The 24,420-nt window shown below is 33.0% G+C and overlaps 1 long non-coding RNA gene across 1 annotated transcript; it reads left to right on the top strand.

The window, feature by feature from the left end:
• Positions 1-1,551: 1,551 nt before the first annotated feature.
• On the top strand, positions 1,552-13,344 carry LOC128233963 (uncharacterized). The gene is made up of 5 exons (XR_008260824.1): positions 1,552-1,691; positions 1,872-2,007; positions 8,612-8,694; positions 12,644-12,702; positions 13,303-13,344. It is a non-coding gene; the product is annotated as an uncharacterized LOC128233963 (long non-coding RNA).
• The last annotated feature ends 11,076 nt before the right edge of the window (positions 13,345-24,420 follow it).

Below are 24,420 nucleotides of genomic sequence, written 5' to 3'. Positions count from 1 at the left end.
ATACAACACTGCTAAAAGCGAATCATTTTTAATGTCTTTATACAAAAGGACAGGCACATTCACCTATTTTTTATGGATAATGTTCAAATAGCGGAAGTTACTACTCATAAACATCTCGGCGTAACATTCGCAAATAACTGCTCATGGCATGAGCATATTAACTCGGTCACAACCAAGGCCTGGAAATTTACTTACCTCATGCGTTCATTTTAATACGTCCTTGATCGCAAATCGCTAGAAGTCTTATATAAAACATAAGAGGCGAATGGGACCTAGAGAAGGTTCAGCATAAGGCAGCGCGAATAATTTCCGGAGCAACGCGACTTATCTCCATTTCAAATTTTTATATTGAAACTGGACTTGAATCTCTGAAGGAGAGAAAGCGGAAACATTAACTCACTCTTTTTAACAAGATGTTTTTTTCTCTTATTTCAGCCTATCTCACTACACTTATTCCATCCCGAGTTGGTGATACAAGCTAGTACAGTCTTTGGAATTATGTCAACCTTCGTTATATTCGTTGTAAAACTCAACTGTTATTTATTTCCGTTCTTCCAACCACAATATCATTATGGAATACACTTCCAGAAACTGTTCGTTCTTCAAAATTTCTGTTCTCCTTTAAATACAATCTGAACAAGAATAAACAATCAGTTCCAATTTCAACTATCAGGGCGATCGCATATGGAGCGTGATACTTCAAGGCTGCGGATGCATTGTAGTAATCTTAATGAACACGTGTTCTCTAAAACCATTATCAGTAGCCCAAATTGTCAATGTGGTGAAATCGAGGACACATAACATTTCTTTTTCAACTGTCCCCTTGATGTTATTCAAAGGCATCATCTATTTGCTCAATTGTCTACTTTTATGCCTTATGTCACTTCAAGTACTACTGTTTGGTTAAAACATGCCACAGACTTGACCAACTCAACGATATTCAATCACCTTTAGCACTACATTTCCTTCTCAATTATGTCGTGATTATTTTGTTATGTGCATATATCACCTGCCATACTTACCTGTATTATTATGTAAGAAAACCTTTTTTATTGATTATGCACTAACCTTGTGTAATCCTTAAAATGTATCTTTGGAAATAAATAGTGTTCAAACCAAGACATTCTACACAAAAGTAGCGTCTTAAATTTAGACATATAAAATACAATAAAATCTATATACAAAGTAAAAGCCCAACGTACTCTATTAAAGTGCCCACGAAATAGACAAAACAACACAGACAAATAGACCATTCAAAACCATCACATGTCGGCCCAAAATTGGTTTTAGCACATTCTACAAATATGACCCGACTAATTAAGTACCACAGAAGTAGACGGGAATATTTTAGTGTAAATACTTCCCACTTGGTTTGGGGCCTTTTGTCATCAGTCTTGTATCAAGAAGACAGGAATAACTGCACTACTCGAATAATAGATATTTCGTTAGCGGAAAAGTTATTTACATTATCAATAACAAGTACAGCAAAGTTAGCAAGTCCATGATGTTTCTCGTAATGTATATACATGTTGACACTTTCTATTATGTTGTGTCGAAGCAAACAGATGGATAATCATCAGTTCAAAGCGTGGGAAGAATATTTGAATTTCTGTGAAGCGAAGATTTTGACCGTATTTCTTCAGACGATAGGCAGGATTGCAGGACCTGGAACCTGTTGTTATTCAATGCAAGTACGTGATTTCGCTCAAAACGATGTTCACGATTCGGGTTTCAATAGTGCATGACTCTTGCGCAAAACATATCCTTTTGACAAAAAGTGTTTGTGTTATATGCATGCATTTCTTATTGTAGCCACTAACTAAAACATTTATTGCACGATAATGACGTTTTAAATGGATATTAACTTTTAGTGATGGATTCTTACGCAGTGGGCTATTTGCGGCACTTCACTTCATTGTAGACCGAATTAACACCGACAAGGCAGTTGCAATAGCAGACACGGTCAGGGTGGTGAAACATCGGCGCCAAGCAAATGTTATTGATGTGGTAAGCTGGTGTTTGTGTAAATGATGATGATGATGATGATGATGATGATGATGATGATGATGATGATGATGATGATGATGATGATGATGACTATGATGACTATGATGATGATGATGTGATGATAATGATGATGATGATGATGATGATGATGATGATGGTGCTGCTGCTGCTGCTGCTGCTGTTGATGATTTGATGATGATAATGATTTCTTTAATTATTATCTTTAATGGGTGCAGTACCTGTTTTGTCATGAAGTAGTATTTGAATACCTTCAGTGCAGAGAAATGCATGCAAAAGAAAAAAAATCAGGAAAATGTTAAAATGACATTTCCCTAGTTCCTAAAATGCAGACTACAACTCATTTCAAAAGCGTTGCAAAACATACAAGCTAATTGTTTGACAAATTAACTCTAAAGATCTTAAAGATAACCTGAATATTGAAGTGTTTGCTATATAGAGTATGCCAAAGTCGATAGGTATGCAACTATTGAGTGATAACAAATTTAACAACGACAACGTATATGGACACAAGGACACGAATTACGTGTTGTTTATCAGATATTTATTTACGATGTCATAATCGAATGCGCCGTTCGAGGTCATTTTACTTCCTTGTAGGAAATCTTGTTTATAAGTAACGCATGTTATAAATGTTGCGTGATAGAAATACTGAATTGAACGTTGAGTTAATGTCATTTATCACGATATGCTTTGATCCGCTCTTAAAGTAAACAGTCCATTGCAAAAATACCAAACGTATATCTTGGAAGAACCCAAATGAACAATAAACCAGGAAGATTACATTTCAATTTAAATGTTTACCCTGACATTTAAGTGAATATGTGCCTCTTTTCTTGTTTTATTTTGTACATCTGACTGGGTGTATTCGTTTAGTGTAGCCATCAGGAAGATTTGTTATATGCACTTAAACAGTCGTTCAAACTTAAATGATTTGAAAACTTCATTCCTTAACGATGGTTTTTGTTTATCGATTTCACATTCTTTCTGTATAAAGTGCAATGGCATTTCCCCATCGAAATCGCGTGCGTTTGTTCGATACTTTTGTTCTGTCATCGGGCGCAATAATACTAATCGGCGGGGCATATTTACTACGGAACTATTCTTTTCAATGAAATCGTAGTAAAATTATTGGCAACATTCAAAACTGCAATCGGCAATAAAGCAGTTAAAACAATATAAGCAAGGATGATTTGATTGAATTTAATGTAGATGATTTCATGATGGATGGAACAGTTGAAGAAATATTAAATTACAATGATGAAGACTTTTGCGGAATTTGGAATTGACATTTGGTAAAAATAACCCACCGCCACTGTCGTTTCCACAGAGACGTTTCATCCTCATCAAATGTTTACTTCCAAAGAAAATGACAATGCACTTGCTGATTTATCCAACACCGTATTCCAACATTATTCATACACCAACTGATTCTTCAAAAAAACTCTCAACAAGTAAATTGACTGGAATTTCTCCAATTTGAAAACTCGACCGTGACTTAACAAAGGCAAGTATCGGGTATTTTCGCGAGATATATGAGAACTTTGTAGGTGGCAATATATTTTTTTACTTTCTTGTTATTGTTAATTTTTCATTACTCAAGTTGTATTTTTCTAGTTGTAATACAGTTATAATACGTATTTATAATATACTTGACCTTGAAAATATAGACAATAAACATAAAAATAAGGAATTATTTTTTCTGTGCATTCATTGTTGTATAAAATTAGGTTACGAAAGCTGTTCTAATTTACCCACCGTTGAGAACAACGTGAGAAAGAAAAAAAGAGAAAATGCTCTTGAATAATCTTTTTGTTTAAGCAGAAATGAAGATTTAAATAAATGTAAATATAAGTATTACAATCGACGTGCTGCTTTTTCTTGGGGTATGGTATGCAATGGCGCAGTTCAAAATGCTGGTGGAGGACTCCACCCATTTTGAATAGCCCAATTGCATACCATACCCCAATAGAATGCAACATGTAGAATTTTAATCCTTAATTGGTTCGCAGCAAGCCGACATACATTGCTGTATTTTTGCAAAGTAGTAAACTTAAATTATTGCGAATGTCTTGAGATTGCTTCAGGTTGGCTATGTCATGGAATATTGACTCTTTTGCTTCAAATATACGGCTAACTTAAATATGTAATGTTTGATATCTAAAAACATTATGTCATATGCTACGTTCTTATATATTTTACACAGACATGTATATTTATTTGTCTCCGTCTTGCTATCATGATTTGTGTTTATGCTATTATAGAAAAAAAATCATAATCTATGTTGCCAGCAAGTTCACTTATGCTGTAAGTGTTATTGACTACTATACCTAACATACACTTTTTTGTAACTAAACTGACTGTATCAAGCTAAATAGATGTTAAAATAAGAATAATATGTTAACAATATCGATGCAACTTTTTTCATGATTTTCATAACCAGAAAGTAAAATATTTTTCTCTTTTGTGAGTTGGATTTAAGATCGTACTATTTGTGTGTATAACGTGTTATTTTCGAACCTTACAATTTTTACCCAAATAATAACGATAGTTTCTTACATTATACAAGAACATTGTATCTGTCCGTGTTCTCTTTAAAATGTAGGATACTCCATGCACCTTTTGTTCAAAGTTTTATTTGGTAAGCATTCAAACTACAAAGAACTACTGTTTCGGGTCAATAATTAATTAGGCCTATTTGTAAGGAAACAAAGGCAATTGAATTCCAACTGAATCAATCCGATTTTATCTTCCTGCTTTGTAAATAGTATTTATTGTTTAAGAATACTTTAAATATTTGAATAAGATTTGAATAGGACTTGAATGTCATATATCTTGTTAGCTAAGTTCAGTTGTGATGTTTCCTGCAATACTGTATTAAGTAAACTATTTGATACAATTCCCTATTTGTATATTGATTTGTTATTAGGTATTGGGTGATATGTCTGAATAAACATTACTTCCTCGTTGAAGTTGCGTCGTTCCTATAATAACTTGCTTATGTTATGATCGGTACGATACCAATGAGTATATCCTTTAATGTGTGCACTGTGAAGTTGTCTTCATTTTAGTCTCGATAACTGCTAATAAATTGCTACATTCTAAATGGAATTGTTGTCTCACTTAACGAGTTTTAATTGTAATGATGAAGAAATTCTGATGTTACAAACATTTGGTTTTATGCTTTAACATAGCTTCACGCACCATATATACATAGAACGCATATAGGTTATAAAGTAAGGCAGATTATACACAAGGAAACGATTACTGTTGCACCAGTTTAGAACATAATTTATATATATCAAAAGCACACAGGTGGAGTTTGCTAACCCTTTGAAGTCGATTACAATGCTCGCCTAAATAAACTGGTATTTAATTTCTGATATCTTCCTGCTGTGTGATTGTGGTTTAAATATTGGGCATTCTTTATATACTGTTCTGTTCAACATTTAAATAAAATCTGCACATCATATATCTTGTTAGCTCTGTGAAATATTAGTGTTTCCAACAATACTGTACAATCTCGTTTATAGCATACTATTATATTAGTTTTTGCCTATAGATTTTCATTTGTATATTGATTTGTAATCTGAATAAAAATATCCTTCCTCGTTGAATTTGCGTCGTTCCTATGAGACACTTAATCAAAAGCAATGCTGATGTTTCAACAATTTGATCTTATCTAAATCGACCATATATTTGTGCAAACAACATGCATAGAACTTACGTTAGTAATAACGAAAGGTTTGTTTTGAACATAAACACTATACTTGTTTCGACAGCTTAGAATAAAACATATGTAAAAACAAGCACAAACATTGATTTATCTAACCCTTTAAAGCCGATTTTAAAACTGATCTTAAGAGGCGTTTGCATTTACCTCTCTAGACATGACTTATGAGCGCAGAATAACATTTTGATATCAACCGCATCTACGCGCAATGCGTTACACGACATAATTATTATACAAAGGGAGAACACTATTGAATCCTGTAGTTTGTCTATATTTAGTAACACACCAATATGCCTTAATGAGTTGTGTGTTCTTGCAATTAGTCTGTACATCAATTAAGCACGTTTTATGGTATGGCTTTGTCTATGGTTCCTCGATGCGAGTACCGTTTACTTAAACTGCCAATCGTGATCTACTCATATGCTGCCACCGGTGTATACACATGGATCCCATATTCCACATAACGCAGTAACATACGTCACATGTCCTATAATATGATTTTATAGTTTATCCACTTTTGAGAAAGACTTATGTCACATTTGAAGATGTGACGAACAGGTCCACATTCTATTTAAGGTGTTAAGACGGTGCTGGGTGAATAATATACCCCTACATGACAAGACATGTTTAAGTTATTGCCTTCGAACTAATTTCAGAAATATTATAATGTTAGATTATTAAATAAAGAAGAAAGACACAATAACACAATCCGTATTGCTGCTATTTTATGAAGTTGTATGGTATGTTATATTTACATGCATGTGCATTTTCCTTACAGATCAAATGATCAAGAAACCATGGCATAAAATATATCGTCATCACAAACGAATACATATATCAATTTTGTATTCAGTTAATGAACAGTTTTTAACAAACTGTTTATTAAGTTTCATTTTCAACGCGGTGCGATCAATAAAAGTGTTTGGGAAAACATGTTTCACATCAACAAGGCTTAATCTCAAGTCTAGATAAATATAATCGAATATCCTGGGGTTAAGGATGATCCGGGCATCGGAAATCACTTCCAAAATAAATGCCTCAAGGTTATCGCTCGGGCCTGTCAATATCCCGTCATTTAGAAAGAGCCCAAAGTTGGAGAATATGCTGATGTTCCTTTGAACATGCACACTGTACATTAAGATTTAAACTTATATCAGTAACATAACCTTTGTGTTAGTCTTCAAGCAACAATAGCTTAAGACCTTCCTAAGGGTCAATGTTCCGTATATGTGGTATGTGCTTTACACTAAAGATCAAGTGCCCCTCCTCCACCTCCGAGCCCCGGTGAGGCATATCAGTGATATGTGCATTCATTGTTGTTTTCAACTTTTAATTTACATATAAATGCACATGGGATTCAAAGAGTCTTAACTATGTGTGTCGAATCTTCGAATAACACTATCATGTGAAGTAAATAAACATTTCTACAACCACTGTTTGGTATAACTTCTATTTCATATATTAAACTATAGGGAAAGACACGGCTAAAATCGGCTGTGTGTCGGTTACAACATTTACATTTCTATAATTAATGCGAATTTCATATAATACCATTTGTCGAAAATTAATGCTACTCCATTTGCCATTTTGGCTTTGAAATGTATGACATGAAACAAGAGGTGGTCAAGTTTCCAATACCAAGTTATATGTTTCAGTGTTTAACAGTTGACCACATTTTCAGAAAGAAAATAGTTTCAATGATTTCTTTCGTAAGTCGGTTTGCATACAAACACAACGTGTGAAAAAATAATGGTCAGCAATCCAATCAACAAAGGCTTTTGTTATTCCGATGATATATTTTATGCGTACAGTGTCTTCAGTTATAATACAAGGGAGAATAATCCTGAATCTTGAAATTTGTCTATATTTAGTAACCAAATAATATTCCCGTATGAGTCGTCTTTCTTTGTACCTAGCAGTCGGTACAGAAAAAGACTATCCCGAATTGCACCTTATTTAAAGCTTAGATAGTTGTACACACTGTTTTGCATCTGCTATGGCTTTGTCGTTTGTTTCTCGAAACGAATATCTAAAACAAGTTGTTATAAGATGAATAACATTAAATGACAATGCTTCATTTAATATTTGCATTAGTAGACTTAAGGGTAAGGTATTAAATAGGGTAATCAAGGTCCAAGTATAATCGTATCCCTTACAGGTGTAAGGAACTCCCATACCAAACAGTCACACATGTCATATTATATGTGCAAAATGCGATTATATTGTTAATCGTTTTTTAAACAAACGTATATGTCACAGTTCAAAATGTTAGGATTAAGATCCCATTTTTCACACACTGTGAAATATATCGCCTCACCTCACAGCGTTTTTATTGTTTAAGCCTTTAAAGAATGTCCACGGACGGGGGTGGGAGTCTGAACTTGAACAGGAAAACACATATCCTAAAACTATCCGTATTAAGGTGTTTCTTGGGGTTGTGCTTTCTTTCGAAACGAGTATTTGGTAGTTGATTGTGCCCGAGTGAGTAAAACTGGCTTGTAAAACTGGTTTGATCATAAAATGTATGAGTTATGATGATTAAAGAATCATCTTCTTTCTTTTAAATACTTGTGATATTAAGGATGGTTCAACACGTCTGAATACATGGGAGAAATTTGAGGTTGAAAATTTAATAATTGATTTGCCGCCTCCTAGTACCATCACACTTATAACGGACTCTTTTATATTTAGCGATAGCATGTTTTGGATTAATGTTTTGCAAGTGTAGTGTCGTAATATCTATTACACCGCTTTAACGTGGCCTCCAGTTCACTCCGAACTGCAAAGACCATCATTTATAAATATTTACGTTCGTTCTTTTTTTTAACTATAAAATTTGTGTTAATTTTGCAGGAGACGGTCGACCCTTTGTGACCTGTGTAGGCGGAGTTTTGCAACAAAAAAGCAACGCTCTGATTGGGCGCTGGTGAATCACCGTGGGTAGAGATTTAACTCTGATCTGCTTTTTGCTAAATATAACACGGCACATGTACACAAACTGCTGAAAAAATGACACAAGTGTGTCCAGGTTTAAAATCTTGACACGTCAAATTATGTCGAAATGCATATTCTCATCATAAGAATGATATAATGGTATCTGTTAAACTCTCATATTAAAGAAGAACATTATAAATTTGCAAAACTTATTATAAAACAACATTTTAATACATGGAATGATCGGAACCTGTGTCAAGTATTTTTCGAGTATGAACAATCGTCTAAAAGTGTCAATTCGAGAAGAATTGCACATCATTAAACTACAATTTAATGGAACACATTAAAAGACAACAAAACAAAAATAAAATTAATGACGCTATTTTTACCTTTAACTGTTAAACTGAACGTAGTCCATAAAATCATCGTGACAACATTTTTTATGCCACTAACATTGGTGATGCATATGTAAAACATGAGTTAAAATTTATCGATATTTTTCTTGACTAAAACTAGAATATTACAAAGTAAATCCTTATAACCGCCATATATAGTACAGTAGCTACCAAATGATTGTAAAGAAGCTTGGAATATTTTTGTTTTCTGCTTATTATTTTTGGACAATATATATATATATATATATATATATATATATATATATATATATATATATATATATATATATATATATATATATTGCGGATGATGTAAAGAACGCCTAGCTTAAAAACCAAGGGCGACAAGTGATTTTAGCAATTACATTTGCTCTCGGGTTTTGTTCCCTTTATTGTTATAAAGGGCTTTTTCACCAAGTCTTTTAGTTCGAAACAAAAAAACACATATAGAAAGAGAAAATGCAAATATAATTATTAATATATTTTTTTTTTTTTGCGTTCATGCAGCTCGGTCGCGATTTTGATTTTTTTAAGAACCGCTAGCATGAACGCACATAAAAAAATAAGAAACAATCCTAAAATCATAAAGTTAGAACTAATACGTATATAAGCTTCTATCTATGTAAAATTCTTTATCTGATTATTTACTGAAGTCGGAATAAGACACTAAATATAGAACGAACAGTTTCACTAAAACTTTCTTGGTTCAGCCAATGTATGAGTAGAAGTCATTAAATCTAAGATAATAAGGTATGTTTTAGTATAGATACAAACTTTAATTTTAAACATACCATTAGTTAATGCATGTATAGACCAACCCTCCTTAGCTGACAAATTATCCTTTCCTTACAAATACATGGACAAACCAACCTTTGTCTATGCATGCATGGACCAGGCCTCCTTTGTTGACAAATCTACCTTTCCTTTTGGATACATGGACAAACCCAACTTTGTCTATGCATACATGGACCAAGCCTCCTTTGTTGGCAATTTTACCCTTCCTTATGAATACATGAACAAACAAACCTTTGTCCATGCGTGCATAGACCAAGCCTCCTGTGTCCATGCATGCATTGACCAAGCCTCATTTGCACATAAATTTACCTTTCCTAATGAAGTTATAGACAATCCACATGTTCCATGCATTCATGGACCAAGTCACCTTTGATGAAAAATCCACCTTTGTTAATGCCTGTGTCGAATAAATGCAGTTGCTTATGCATGCAAGGAGAAATTTTTTATTGTTTGTGACAAACTCTCGTCTCTTGACAAAGTAATTTCTTAGTGGGCAACTCTGACACTTTAAAGGAACAAGACTTCAACAAAGCTACAACGTTGGAGCACACACCAGCACAGCTATTTTGTTGGTGCAATATTCAGCTAAGCTACTTTGCACTTTTAAACAAAATGAAAATTTCAACAAAGCTGCTATGCCAGTACTTCAGTATTAAGCCATTGGCACCTAAAATGTCAACATGTTACCTATATGACATTTTCCTCTCTCTAACTTGACCATTCAACATACAATCTTAACCAAACTTTCACTTCGGAGTAATGACCCTTTTTTCGTCAAATCTTAACCAAATTGATTATGTTCACTTACAAGTGTCTGAAGCTATTTTCCATCAGATCCTTATTACACTTACTCGAGTAATACTGATCGAGTTTACTTCCAATATTTAATCAAATTCTTCTTGTCCACTCCCACAATTTTTAATAATTCGTATATTCGTATTGATTATATAGTATTCAGAAGTTAAAAAAACAATAAATTTGGTGTCTTAACTTTAGTTTGTTTAAAACATTTCTAACAGCTAAGTGTACAAGGAGTAAAAAAGATATCCCAGTTAAATATATAAATTCAATATAAATTTAATTTTTATTCAAGCAATGGAATTAGAGTCCAAACATATTCATACTGCCATATTGACATATTAGTTAAACTAAGTTTGTGTCAGTGTCACTTGTAGATGTGCTTGTTTCGCAGAATTGACATTTTTGTATACTGTAAATAACACCTGAATAGATAGTACAGTGACTAGACGAAGTTAATGTTGTACATATGGGGTCGGTTGAACTACCATCACTGCTGCTACGAATATTATTATCACTCTTGTTACTAATATTACCATTACAACTGCTACTTATACTTCCTTCAATGCTGCCACTAATACTGCCATTACTGCTGCGACTTATACAGCCATCAAGGCTGTCATTTATACCACTGACACTAGTACTACCATCGCTGCTGCTATTCGTACTACCTTCACAGCTGATACTAATACTGCAATCACTGCTGCTACCAAAACAATCATCACTGCTGCCACTTATTCTGCCAGCATTGCTCCTACCATCACCATCGTCAATGCTACGGTAACAAATACTACATGCTGATCTGCTTCTGATAGTGCGATCACTTTTGCCACTAATACTACCGTCACTGCTGCCACTAATACAACTGCCACTAGTACTACTATCACCTTCTGCAATTAATACTCCCAGCACTGTTGCCACTAATACTCCCGTCACTGCTGCCAATGATCACACTTATATTGTCATCACTGCTGCCACTATAACAACTACCACTAGTACTACCATCACTGCTCCCACGTATACTGCCATCTTATACTTAGATCACTGCTGCTGTTAATACTTCCTTCATTGCTGCTAATATTTCTAACATCACTGCTGCAACAAATACTTCCATTACTGCTGCCACTAATACTACCATCGCTTCTGCCACTTATACTACCATCACTGCTGCCATTAATACTAATATCATTGCTGCTATTAATACTAACATCACGGCTGCTACTTTTACTTCCATCACTGCTGCCACTAATACTACCATCACTGCTGCTATTAATACTACCATTTTCGATGCCACTAATACTACCATCACTACTGCTACATATACTTCCATCACTGTTGCTACCAATACTACCATCACTGCTGCCACTAATACTGCCATCACTGCTGCTACTAAAACGACTACCGCTATAACTTATATCACTGTTGTTTCAAATACTTCCATCACTGCTGCCATTAATATCACCATCACTGCTAATACTATACCACCCCCATCGATGTCACTGATACCAGAACCACTACTGCTACTAATGTTTCTGTAGATACTGTGTATGTATTTCGGGTCGGTGGCCTTTCGATGGTTTATAGAGAGGTATTAGTGAAATAAAGTTTAAAACAGTTTAATAACATTTAGAAACAATGAAACAACATTTTGATATTTCACCGTTTTTAAAATTCATACATTTTATAAGCTCGTCTGATTTTTGAAAAAAAATGACGAGCTATTGTCGTCATTTGGTTGTCATCGTCGCGGTGGCGTTGGTTAAGATTTGCGTTCAGGTCAGTTATATTAAAACTATCAAAGCCGTCAATTTGAAACTTAGGGAACTTGCTCATCTTCTTCACATAATGCCCTAAAGATATTGAGTCTAAACCTGTTTTTGGGGGGTAAAACATGACATTTGGTTGATTTTGAGGATTGGAAATAGCTTCTTCATTTTTTTATTGATTTTAATTTTTTTCACAGATGGTGAATGGATATGCCTTCAATATATCAAACTGGGTTTTGAGTCACACATTCGGAAGGTGAGGGTTTTTTTTTTTGATCTTTGTATTTTTTAGCTAGTTTGATGTTTTAAGTTCAGTTATGCGTTAAGGTTACTTGCATGGAAACTATCAAAGCTGTCACTTTGAAACTTGGTGAAGTCGTCATCTTATACCCTTCTTTACTTTTTACTCAAAAGATGATGAGTCTAACCTGTTTTGGGGTTATTTTGATGGATTTTGAGAACTGGACATAGCCAATTTTTGTTGGATTGATATCATTTGTTTTTTCACAGATAATAAATGGACAATGCCTTCAATATATCAAACAGGGTTTTGAATCACACATTTGAAAGGGAAGGGAGAGGGTGGCTGATATTTTAGTATTTTCGGACTAGTATGATTTTTTTAAGTCTTGTGTCTTGGGTCACCTACATGCAAACTATCAGCTTTCACTTTCAAACTTTGGAATACATGTTCACTTTCAAATGTCAGAAAATACAATAAATAAACCGTAAAATGATATAATCAGACGAGCGTTCAACAACCGGAGGCGGTGCTCATGTATTATGTTTAATATGCTGGTATAAACAAGTACAATTCTTTTGTGTGGAATTGAAAGTTTTCTTTCTTAAATTGCAGGATAACAGCAATGGAAGGGATTAAGAAATTGCAAAAGGAGAATCATTTTAAAGGGAGGAGGAAGAGGGATATGCAAAGAGTGTTTTGAGGCTTTATCAGATTCTATTTCACGATTAGAGGGGGGGGGGGCAGTTTTTGAGTATTATGGACATACATGTGTATTACTATATGTTAGGACTTTTGTTTGCATTGTTAACTGTGTAACTTAAATATTTAGTTATTGTCTCAGCCTTGTGCTTATCTTAAATATTTAATGACATTTTATTGGTTTTTTGGTAAACATTATATTTATAACTATTAAATAAAAAAGGCAACAATTTAAGGATGCATATTTCTTTTATTCTTGAATATATTTTGTATTTTTACATATATGAAAAAGCATGTGTTGTTTTAATAGTTTATCACTCTCAGAAGAATAAAATAACTTGTGTTCGAATTAATTTGCTGGTGAAACTGGGTTGGTATTAAATATTTGTCCTATTTAAATCTGAGAACGATACAGCTTATCGGATTACTGACCAATAGAGTGAATTAAGTCAATGATGTATGACCCGTAGATTGACTTAAAGCTGCACACTGACAGATTGATCGTGTTTACAACTTCTTTAAAAAAATTCTTGGAACGAGCCAATTTGTGCAAAAATGCATGAGAAACGGTGATATAAGACAGCTGACAAAATATCAGATCGCATACTTTCAAATATAAATTCAAAATAGTGAAGTTTTATATATTTACTTAACCCGCTAGTAAAACTTTTAGCCATTAAACATAAATTAAACATAAATTTTCTAATGGAAATGGAACATCTGCCATCTGATCTTTTGTCAGCAGTCTAATATCACCGGTTTGCAAAAATGTACGTAGGAATTTGCTAATTTAAATCAAAATATAACAAAATTGTAAACGGTAAATCTGTGAGTGTGCATATTCAATGCCACATCACTTAACTATACATTATATGTTTCTATATTTGTTTCTTCATTTGAAAAGTTATAATCAATTTCGATCTTGGAATATTGTTTTTTTTAATTGATTTAAAAATATATGACAGTATTATACTAATATCAAACTAAATTCGTACCGGCATATTTTAGATAGACAGTTAACAAATGGTTAAATGTTTTGTTATGAATTCTGATTTTTATAATAAGTAGTTTATCGCCATGTATCATGGTAATAAAATGTAAAAAATACAAATCTTGTTTATTTTCCAGCCCTGTTTTGCGTTTAAATTTGCTGACATAATGTTTCCATAACTTCTGATATGTGGTTTTTAAATGTGTGTTCATCCTTTATTCGGCTAGAGGATGGAATTCATTAAACTACTGTATCCAATGCACCAAGGATTTATTTCACAGAATCTGATATTAAATTGCCTATACTCAAGATTTTACATTGCAAGAAAAAAAGAAAAATTGTCAAAATTTAACATCAAACTTTTATGGTTGTGTACAGTGCACTGAATCTTACTTACTCATGTTATCATATATTCCAATTTGAAATTTACTCTCTTTGTCTATCATGTAAATCCCAGGAATTTAAAAAAAATGTTCGTGTATTTATCTGTACGAATCATGTGACTTTTACCTGCTAAAAGTAGATATGCTAACTATACACTGGGAAACCATTATGTGCTATTTTTAAAAGATAACTCGGCTGAGAAAGACAGTGATGAAATCTTTTAAACACGTTTAATGGTGTATAATCAGTCTGTTTAATGATGTATTAATAGTTTCGTAAAAGTTGGTATTGATTGGGCTAGGTTTGTTTAGAAGTAATACTGAATTTCTTTTTTGGACCATATGGTGTATAAGTCCCTTTAATGTGTGTCTGGTTGGGAATCAGCCCCCGGGCTGAGTAGGGAACAATCCTAGTGCATTATCTATCATGGGTTTAATCCCCATATATGGCGCACTTATGCACTTATCCGTTAAGTTTTACCAACCTTTTAACAGACAAGTCGGTATTTAAAACATTGTGTTCGCAGGGTATAGATTACATAAGTATCACATTAGTATTAAATGGGTTGTGTGTGTGTATGGGGGATAGGGGATAGTACTTTACCATTAAATTGGATTTCTGTAACATTGGTTATGCCAAAAATAAATATTGTAGTCATAAATGGTTTTTAACCTAGACAATTAGATCATTCTAGGTAGTTATTAAAATGATTGGTTATTTTGGAAGGTAGGTGGGTGGGGGGAGTATCCATTATTTAAACGAAATTATGTACCATTTGGAAGTTATTAAATGAAAGTTTAAAGCCTTTAAATGATAGTTGTCATCTAGACAATAAATAAACTGGAAGATCACTGATGATAACATGGCCATAACATAACATTTTACGACGTCTGTATATCGACGATATCGTCGGTTAAAGACAACTAATTATTAAAATCTGAAGTTATTTTTTTATTAAAAACACATATTACATTCAATCAAAATAAATATGTTCAACAATTTTACATCCTAAACAACATCCAGCCGCTGGAGTTGAATTTTAAAGTGCATTTATTGTGATATTTTTCGTTAAATGGCATACTTGATTTTTGCTGGGGTTTTCTCCCGTAATGCATTATATTAATGGAATTCTGAAAGAAATGACTAATAAAGTCCATCGAAGTAATTATTTACATAAAAGTAATGTATACGCTCAAAAACATAAGGTTTGATTGCGTTTTTTCCGAAATCTGGGAATTTTATCCCGCAGGAGAAAAACTACATATTGAAAAGCTGTTTTTTTTTGTTTCGCTTTATTTTACTTCCGGTGTCGAGGCATAATGCTCCTTTTGATATAAGATCATGTCATGTTACTTTTGTGTTGTTTATTTTGATTCTTGAACTGGCACTCTACTATCATATTTTATACAAACTGATTTGAGATTTGCATACAACACTTACGCGACAACAGTATTTGCTCCTGAAGAAGACAGTAACAATTTTTGTATCAACAATATCAGACATGCTGTTGATTTTCCGTAAAGAAAGATATCAAGAAAATGCCAGTTTAAAATCTGTTTACTATTACTCTCCCATTTGTGTTTGCAAATCCCAGATTTCACAAGCTCAAGTACCCTTTAAAAACGATATAATCGTATACTGGCCTATAACTTAGTTAGAAGGCTTCATTTAGGTATGATTTTGGTGTTTTTTGTTTGCGAAATGTTTTTGGAGGTTTGTCATATTGACCCGCCAATTTCGTGCTTCAGCTGGGTTTTTGCAGAAAAACACGTTTTTTTCACTCTCCCGCGGGATTTTTCTCAAGCTGGGGGAAAATCCCGCGGGGTTTAAATATTTTGAAATAATACAAGATTAAAGTTATTTTAGCTTAAAGAATATTGGAGTTATACGAGAGTCCTTCATAAATGTAAGGAAAAAAACATGAAAACCATACTAGAAACACGAGATCTCTTTTGTGTTACCGATTATATAAGTAAAGCAGTTGAACAGGTGAACAGGAAAATGCCCTTTCTCTGTTCTAATTCTTAGTCAGAATAGTAAACAATCTTCTTTCTAAATTTCTTATCGCATTAGGGATATATGAATCTATCACCAATCTGTTTTTTTATCATCACCTAACATCAACAACGTACTTTACAGTCTAAGGTGTGTTTTCCATTCATTCCAGGTCGTCATCGTTCATACCTTATTGACCAAATTTACAATTAAAGTATATTTTTTTTATTGTTTTTCATCATCATCGTGAAAAAGCTCCACTAATATCTTACAACACTTCATACACGTGTTTTGATTGAATCGACAATAAAATTGCCTACCTTGATTTATTGGCCAAACTTCTTACTTTAATACACAGTCTAAATAATGGCCAGTGTAAATGAGATAAACTACTTCAAACTTAAGAAACCATTACTTTATCATTTTTTATGAAATATCATATTTTGTAGAAAAACAACTTAAAAATCAGATATGTTCCGATATCGCTTTTCATAGTAAAACAGTGAAGATAATAATATAATTTATAGCCGAACTCGCATTGTCTTCGAAGACGCAAGGTTTATAAAACGCAGGATCTTTACAATGATACAATCACTATAAGAATGTATATTATATATTGTTTGAAGCCATATACTTTTCTTAAACCAGCTTTGCCTGATAGCTTTTTTAATGACTGTATCGTACCTTGGAACTGTTGCTCCGGCTCAATTTATTTATTTGAAGGTAATGTCTGTATCTGATCTTTGAGAACTTAAAGGTAATTTTATTCAAGTTATTATAATACGTGTGACTTTAACTTTATAAATATAAGCTTAGAAGAATTCGTCGATTCTTATGAAAGTTATTGAGCGGAATTCATTTGTTTATTTTCAAGTAACATTGGTCTTGACACCAATTAATCCAATACAATCATAGAGTTCGTCTCTAAATTATTCAGACTGAGAATTTCAAAGTTTTCAAGCCGGAAACCTTTTGTTGTTTTTTTAATATATTAACGACCTCCCATTTGTGTTTGCAAGTCCAGGATTTCAAAAACTCAAGTACCCTTAAATAACGCTGTTATCGAATACTGGCCTGTACTTTTATTAGAAGGCTTCATTTAGGTATGATTTGGGTGTTTTTTGTTTGCGAAATGTTTTAAGAAGTTTGTCATATTGACCCGCCAATTTCGTGCACCAGCGTTTTTTTGTAGAAAAACACGTGGTTTTTCACAGTACCGCGGGATTTTCCACCCAGCTTTTTAAAAGCTTGGGTAAAATCCAGCGGGGTTTCAATAATTAATTCAACAAGATTTAAATTATTTTAGCTCTAAACAACATCTTATATCAAAAGGAGCATTATGCTTCGATACTGGAAGTGAAATAACGCGAAACAAAAAACAAAAAAACAGGTTTTCAGTACGGGGTTTTTCTGCTGCAGGATAAAATTCCCAGACTTTAGCAAAAAAAAACGCAATCAATTCAAGCCTTATGTGTTTGAGTTTATGTACATTACTTTAAAGAAAATAACTAAATTGATGGACTATTTAAAAGTCATTTATTTTGATTGAGAATTCAATAAATTTAATGGATAATTTACGGGAGAAAAAAACAGCAAAAATCAAGTTTGCCATTTAATGAAAAATAGCACAATAAATGCACTTTAAAATTCAACTTTACAGCTGTTGGATGTTGTTTAGGATGTAAAGTTGTTGAACATATTTATATTGAGTAAATTTTATAAAGTTAACCTGTGTTTTTAATATTTATTTTTTCAGATTTTAATAATTAGTTGTATGTAATCGTCGGCATCGTCGATATACAGACGTCGTAAAATCTAGTTATGTTATGGCCTTGTCACCATCAGTGATCTTCGAGTTTATTTATTTTCTAGATGATAACTTTCATTAAAGGCTTTTAACTTTCATTTAAGAACTAACAAGTGATACATAATTTCGTTTAAATAATGGGTAACTACCCCAGCCACCGCCCCCATCCCCTCCACTATCACCAAACATTTTAATAATTATCTATAATGATATTTTTGGCATAACCAAATGTTACAGAAATCCAAATAAATGATAAAGTACTACCCCCCCCCCCATACACACACAAAACCCATTTGATACGAATGTAATACTTCTACAATAAATCTATACCCTGCGTACACAATGTTTTTTACCGACTGTTAAAAGTTTGGTTACACTTAACGGATAAGTGCATCTGTGCGCCCGATATGGGGTTTAACCCATGATAGACAATGCACTAGGATTGTCTCCTACTCAGCCCAGGTGGCTGATTCCAATCCAGACACACATTAAAGGGACTTAGACACCATATGGTGAGAAATTCAGTATTACCTCAAAATAAGCCTAACCAAATCAATACCAACTGATACGCGACTGATAATACATCATTTAACATGTTTAAAAGATTTCATCACTGTCATTCTCAGTCGACTTATCTTTTAAAACTAGCACATAATGGTTTCCCAGTTTATCGTAAGCATATCTTCTTTTAGCATGTAAAAGTCACATGTTTCGTACAGATAAATACACGAACGCTATTTTTAAATTTACTGGGATTTACATGGTAGACGAAGTGAGTAAATTTCAAATTGGAATATATGATAAAATGAGTAAGTAAGATTCAGTGCACTGTACACAACCATAAAAGTTTGATGTTAAATTTAGACAATTTTCTCTTTTTTTTGCAATGTAGAATCTTGTGTCTAGTCAATGTAATATCAGATTCTGTGAAATAAATCCTTTATAACAATTTGAAGAGCTGCATGGTGTATCGAATACAGTAGTGTAATGAATTCCATCCTCTAGCTGAATTAAGGAATTAAAGATGAACACACATTTCAAAACCACATATCAGGAGTTCTTGGAGAGTTATGTCAACACATTTAAATGCAGAACAGGGTTAGAAAATAAACAAGATAATTTAGTTCACATTTTATTTCCATGATACATGGCGATTAACTACTCATTATAAAAATCAGAAATTATAACAAAACATTTAACCATTTGTTAACTGTCCATTTAAAATTTGCAAGTACATGTTTAGGTTGATATTAGTATAATACTGTTATATATCTATAAATCAAATATAAATACTATATTCCAAGATCGAAATTGATAATAACTTTAAAAATGAAGAAACAAATGAAGAAACATAAAATTATATACAAGTGGTGGTACATATAAAAATTATTCAATATGCATCTTAAAGCTGCACACTCACAGATTTACCGTTTTGACATTTTTTTTTGTCTTAACTCTGGGACCAATAATACAATCTTACTCCCAGCTTAAATGAGCAAATGTCTATGTTCATTTTTGCAATTCGGTGATATAAGACTGCTGACAAAAGATCAGATCGCAGATTTTATCACTGTTTTTCATGCATTTTGGCATAATATGGCTCGTTCCAAGACAAAAAAGAAAAAGTTGTAAACACGATCAATCTGTGAGAGTGCAACTTTAAGTCAATCTTAGGGTTATACATCAATGACTTAATTCACTCTTTTGGTCAGTAATCCGATAAGCTGTATCGTTCTCAGATTCAATCAGGACCAATATTGTAGACCAGCCCAGTTTCACTAGCAAATTAATTCGAACACAAGTTATTTAATACTTCTGAGAGTGATAAACTATTTAAAACACACATGCATAATTATTTTTTATATATGTAAAAATTACAATAAATAGATTCACGAATAAAAGAAATATGCATCCTTAAATATATATTGCATACTAACAATTAATTTTCTTTTATAATGTTAACCTGAGTTGTCCCATCACAATGTTTTTATCTAAAATTGTTGTCATTTATATTTAAGAGTTATGTATTATGTTTATCAAACAAACAAATAAAATGTCATTAACTATTTGAGATAGGCACAAGGCTGACACAAGAACTAAATATTTAAGTTACACAGTAAACAATGCAAATAAAATTCCTAACATATATATTTATACACATGAATGACCGTAATACTCAAAAACTGTAAACTCTCCTCCCACCCCATCGTGAAATAGAATCTGATAAAGTTATCCTGGCCTCAGAAAATTCTTTACATATCCCTCTTCCTGGTCTTCTTTTTGCAATTACTCTGTCCCCTCCATTGAAGTTAGCCTGCAATTTAAGAAAGGAAACTTTCAATTCCACACAAAAATGGTACTTGTTCATACCAGCACATTTAACATAAGACAAGAGCATCACCTGCGGGTGATGAACGCTCGTCTGATTATATCAATTCACGGTTACTTATTTCATTTTGTACATTTGATAATGAACATGAATTCCAAAGTTTGAAAGTGATAGCTTTGATAGTTTGCTTGTAAGTGACCAAAGCACAAAACTAAATAAAATCAGACTAGTCCAAAAATACTAAAATATCCCCCAACCCCTCAGTTCCCTGCAAAATGTGTTATTTAAAACCAGTTTGATATATTGTACGCATTATCCATTAATTATCTGTGAAAATAAAATGAAATAAATCCAACAAAAATTAAAAAGGTATGTCCAATTCTCAAAATCCATCAAAGTTATTTTTTTACCCAAAAAACAGGTAAGACTCAGCACCTTTTGAGTACAAAGTAAAGAAGGGTAATAGATAAACAAGTTCCCCAAGTTTCAAAGTGACAGCTTTGATAGTTTCCATGCAAGTAACCTTAATGCAAAACTTAACTTAGAAAATCAAACTAGCAAAAAATTACAAAGTCCAAAAATACTAAAATATCGCCCACCCTCCCCCTACCCTTTCAAACGTGTGACTCAAAAACCAGTTTGATATATTGAAGGCATTATCCATTCATTTTCTGTGACCTAAACAATACCCTGATATAGGTCAGTTTGCTAAAGAAACATCGTCCTCAAAAAGAATAACGAAAAGAAAAAGCTATGCCTACTTATCTACACTGACTTTGGGAGATGTAAGAAGAATTTTTTTTTGCCGTATCAACGATTTAATTTGAAGACAGTTTTGCATACTGTATATAATTTTACTTTATTACATTGCATTGTCTTGGTGTTGGATTTGATATTGGTCCAAGGTATTTTGATTATTATATTTCCCGGAAGTTAATCAAGACCCTTTGCAAGATTAGTCATGTTTGGTGTCATTATTTTGCTTGAATAATTCACTTTAAGTTTTTCCTCAAATGGTAAGATCCATCTACATTTCATGTCAGTATTTATCTTAGCCCCCTCCCTTTCACTGGACTTGACATTGCCCCTTTCACCAAATTTGACATCTGATTGGCTAAATGAATGTGCCTTAAAGGTTTCCTTATGAATGACAAGTTTATACAGGGAAAGCCTGGTAAATTGTGACAATCACAATCATAATTCTGAAAAGGGGGCTATAAATAAGGTTATGAATTGGCTTATAATTGATTTAGGATAATAAGCATAATCTGCAGTTATGCACTTTAATTGATCAAAATACAAATTCCTTATGCTAACTATACATATAAATCCTTAAAATATTGGAAGAAATACATGACTGTCAATTTAGAATTGAACATAACTTTTATGCAACAAGTCAATATCCTTAAATGGTATAAAATGTTTAAGGGAAATGTAGCATTTCACAGATTAATATAATTGCTTACGGTCATGTTGATTTTAACAATCATAATTCTTAAGCTTATAGCAAATAAGGAAATAAAATAAATATATATATGTGGAAAGGAAAATTTAAGGTGAATATTATGTGAATATTTTAAATGTATAATTGTTCAATTTGTTAAAATTGCTTATAATTGTTAATTAATTCAGTTGTTGGTGTTTTTGTTATAAAAGGACATTTTATTTTTTTTTCAAGATTATTCTGGAAATGCAGTATTAATGATTTTTGCTTGATTAAGAAATTAGTTTCTTTTCGTGTGTGAAAATCCAGACAAAACTACAATTGTTGTTGTCATTCGCAATTGTTTAAACATGATTTGGCTTAGTGTTCATTCAATATTTTTGTCAGTTTTTTTTGTATGTTGCAGAAAGCCATCTAACACCTAGTTCTTAAAGTAATTAACAAGTCTTATTTACTAGTCTTATTTGCATAATTATATTGTAAGTTTTAAATGGCCCTTGCCATATATGTTGTTTAAGGATTTTTTATTGGATACGTTTAATTTTGTCCTCTCCTACTATTTTTTAATTGGATGAGGACTTTTTGTAAATGGGTCCTTATGCAGAATTTCGGGGGTGGATCATTACTGCACTTTAGACTTTCAATAAGGAAACATGAGTTCTTCAAAGTGGCATAACCGCAGCAACAGTGGCATAAACAAAAATAATCTAAATAGTCATGCCACATATAAAGATATCGTATGACTATACATGAAATAAAATTTAAATCATACTGGATCTATTTGTTATCTCTGATTTCAAAGGAACATTATTCACAATATAAAGGAATGGAAAACTTGAAACTAAGTCTCTGTGTTGACAAAACTACATCAGCCAACCTCAATAAAGGGTAAAGACAAATGCCATGAGGACAGTTATTCAGGGACGGACATTACATTGACATACAACATACTTCTAGTTATTTTGACATAAACATTTTATTAAAGGCACTAACGCCACGAGGACAGTTATTAAGGGACGGACACTACATTGAAATACACTTTAGTACTATTTATTCTGACATAAATATTTTATTTAAGACACAAACGCAACGAGGACAGTGATTCAGGGACGGACATTACATTGACATACACTATAGAACTAGTTATTCTGACATAAACATTTTATTAAAGGCACAAACCCCATGAGGAAAGTTATTCAGGGACGGGCGTTACATTGACATACACTTTAGTAATAGTTATTCTGACATGAACATTGCAAAGACACACGCCATGGGGAGACTTATTCATGGACGGACATAACACAAACATACCATGTACTAATAATTTACTGACATTAAATTTGAGGATGAAAACAAAGTGTGTATGAACCATCAATATATAAACATGGCACGTGACGAAAATACTGTCCCCTGTTAAGTCTTGGCCGGTACCGCTTTGATGCGGTAATATTATATAACACAGGTTCTCAATTGACGCATTTGTTTGCGTACAGAAACTTTTCAGTGTGCGAAATTATCATTCGTACCCTGGTAGCCTGAGCCAGATTTCCGTAGTCAGTTAGTTTACAGAATAAAACATGGGGCATTTTTATGTGTACCTTATATGGTTTAAGCCAAAGACAAGGACTGATATGAACTGTACATTATCTTATTCAGTTAAAGATGAAAGTATGGCAGTGGGTAGGTCCTGTTACCTGTGTTGTCAGGGTCTTGGAGTGTTGGTGGTGAAACGTGTGTGTGTGTGGGGGGGGGGGGGGGCTAGTTCTTTCAACCTGTGTAGTCAGTGGGTTGGGTAGTTAATGTATGGGTAATGGGGGGGGGGGGGCTGAAATGGCTGAAATATCAATCCGTGTGAATGTTAATATCTATTGCCATACATCATGACAGTTAATATTGCATATTGATCTATAACTGTGATGAAAAACAGCCATGTCTTACTTCAATTATCTTATAAACAAAATCAAAACATCAAAACATTCATTAGGATGGTGCATGAGCAATTACAGGCAAACGAAGTTGATTCCGTCACAATAATCACTTTGAAGCAGTGTAGTCTTGTTTGACAAGGGAGATAACTGCTG

Source organism: Mya arenaria, chromosome 5, assembly GCF_026914265.1.
Source record: "Mya arenaria isolate MELC-2E11 chromosome 5, ASM2691426v1".
Lineage (NCBI taxonomy): Eukaryota > Metazoa > Mollusca > Bivalvia > Myida > Myidae > Mya > Mya arenaria.
Note: the sequence above shows the minus strand (reverse complement) of the source record. Positions and strands in the feature narration are given on the sequence as shown.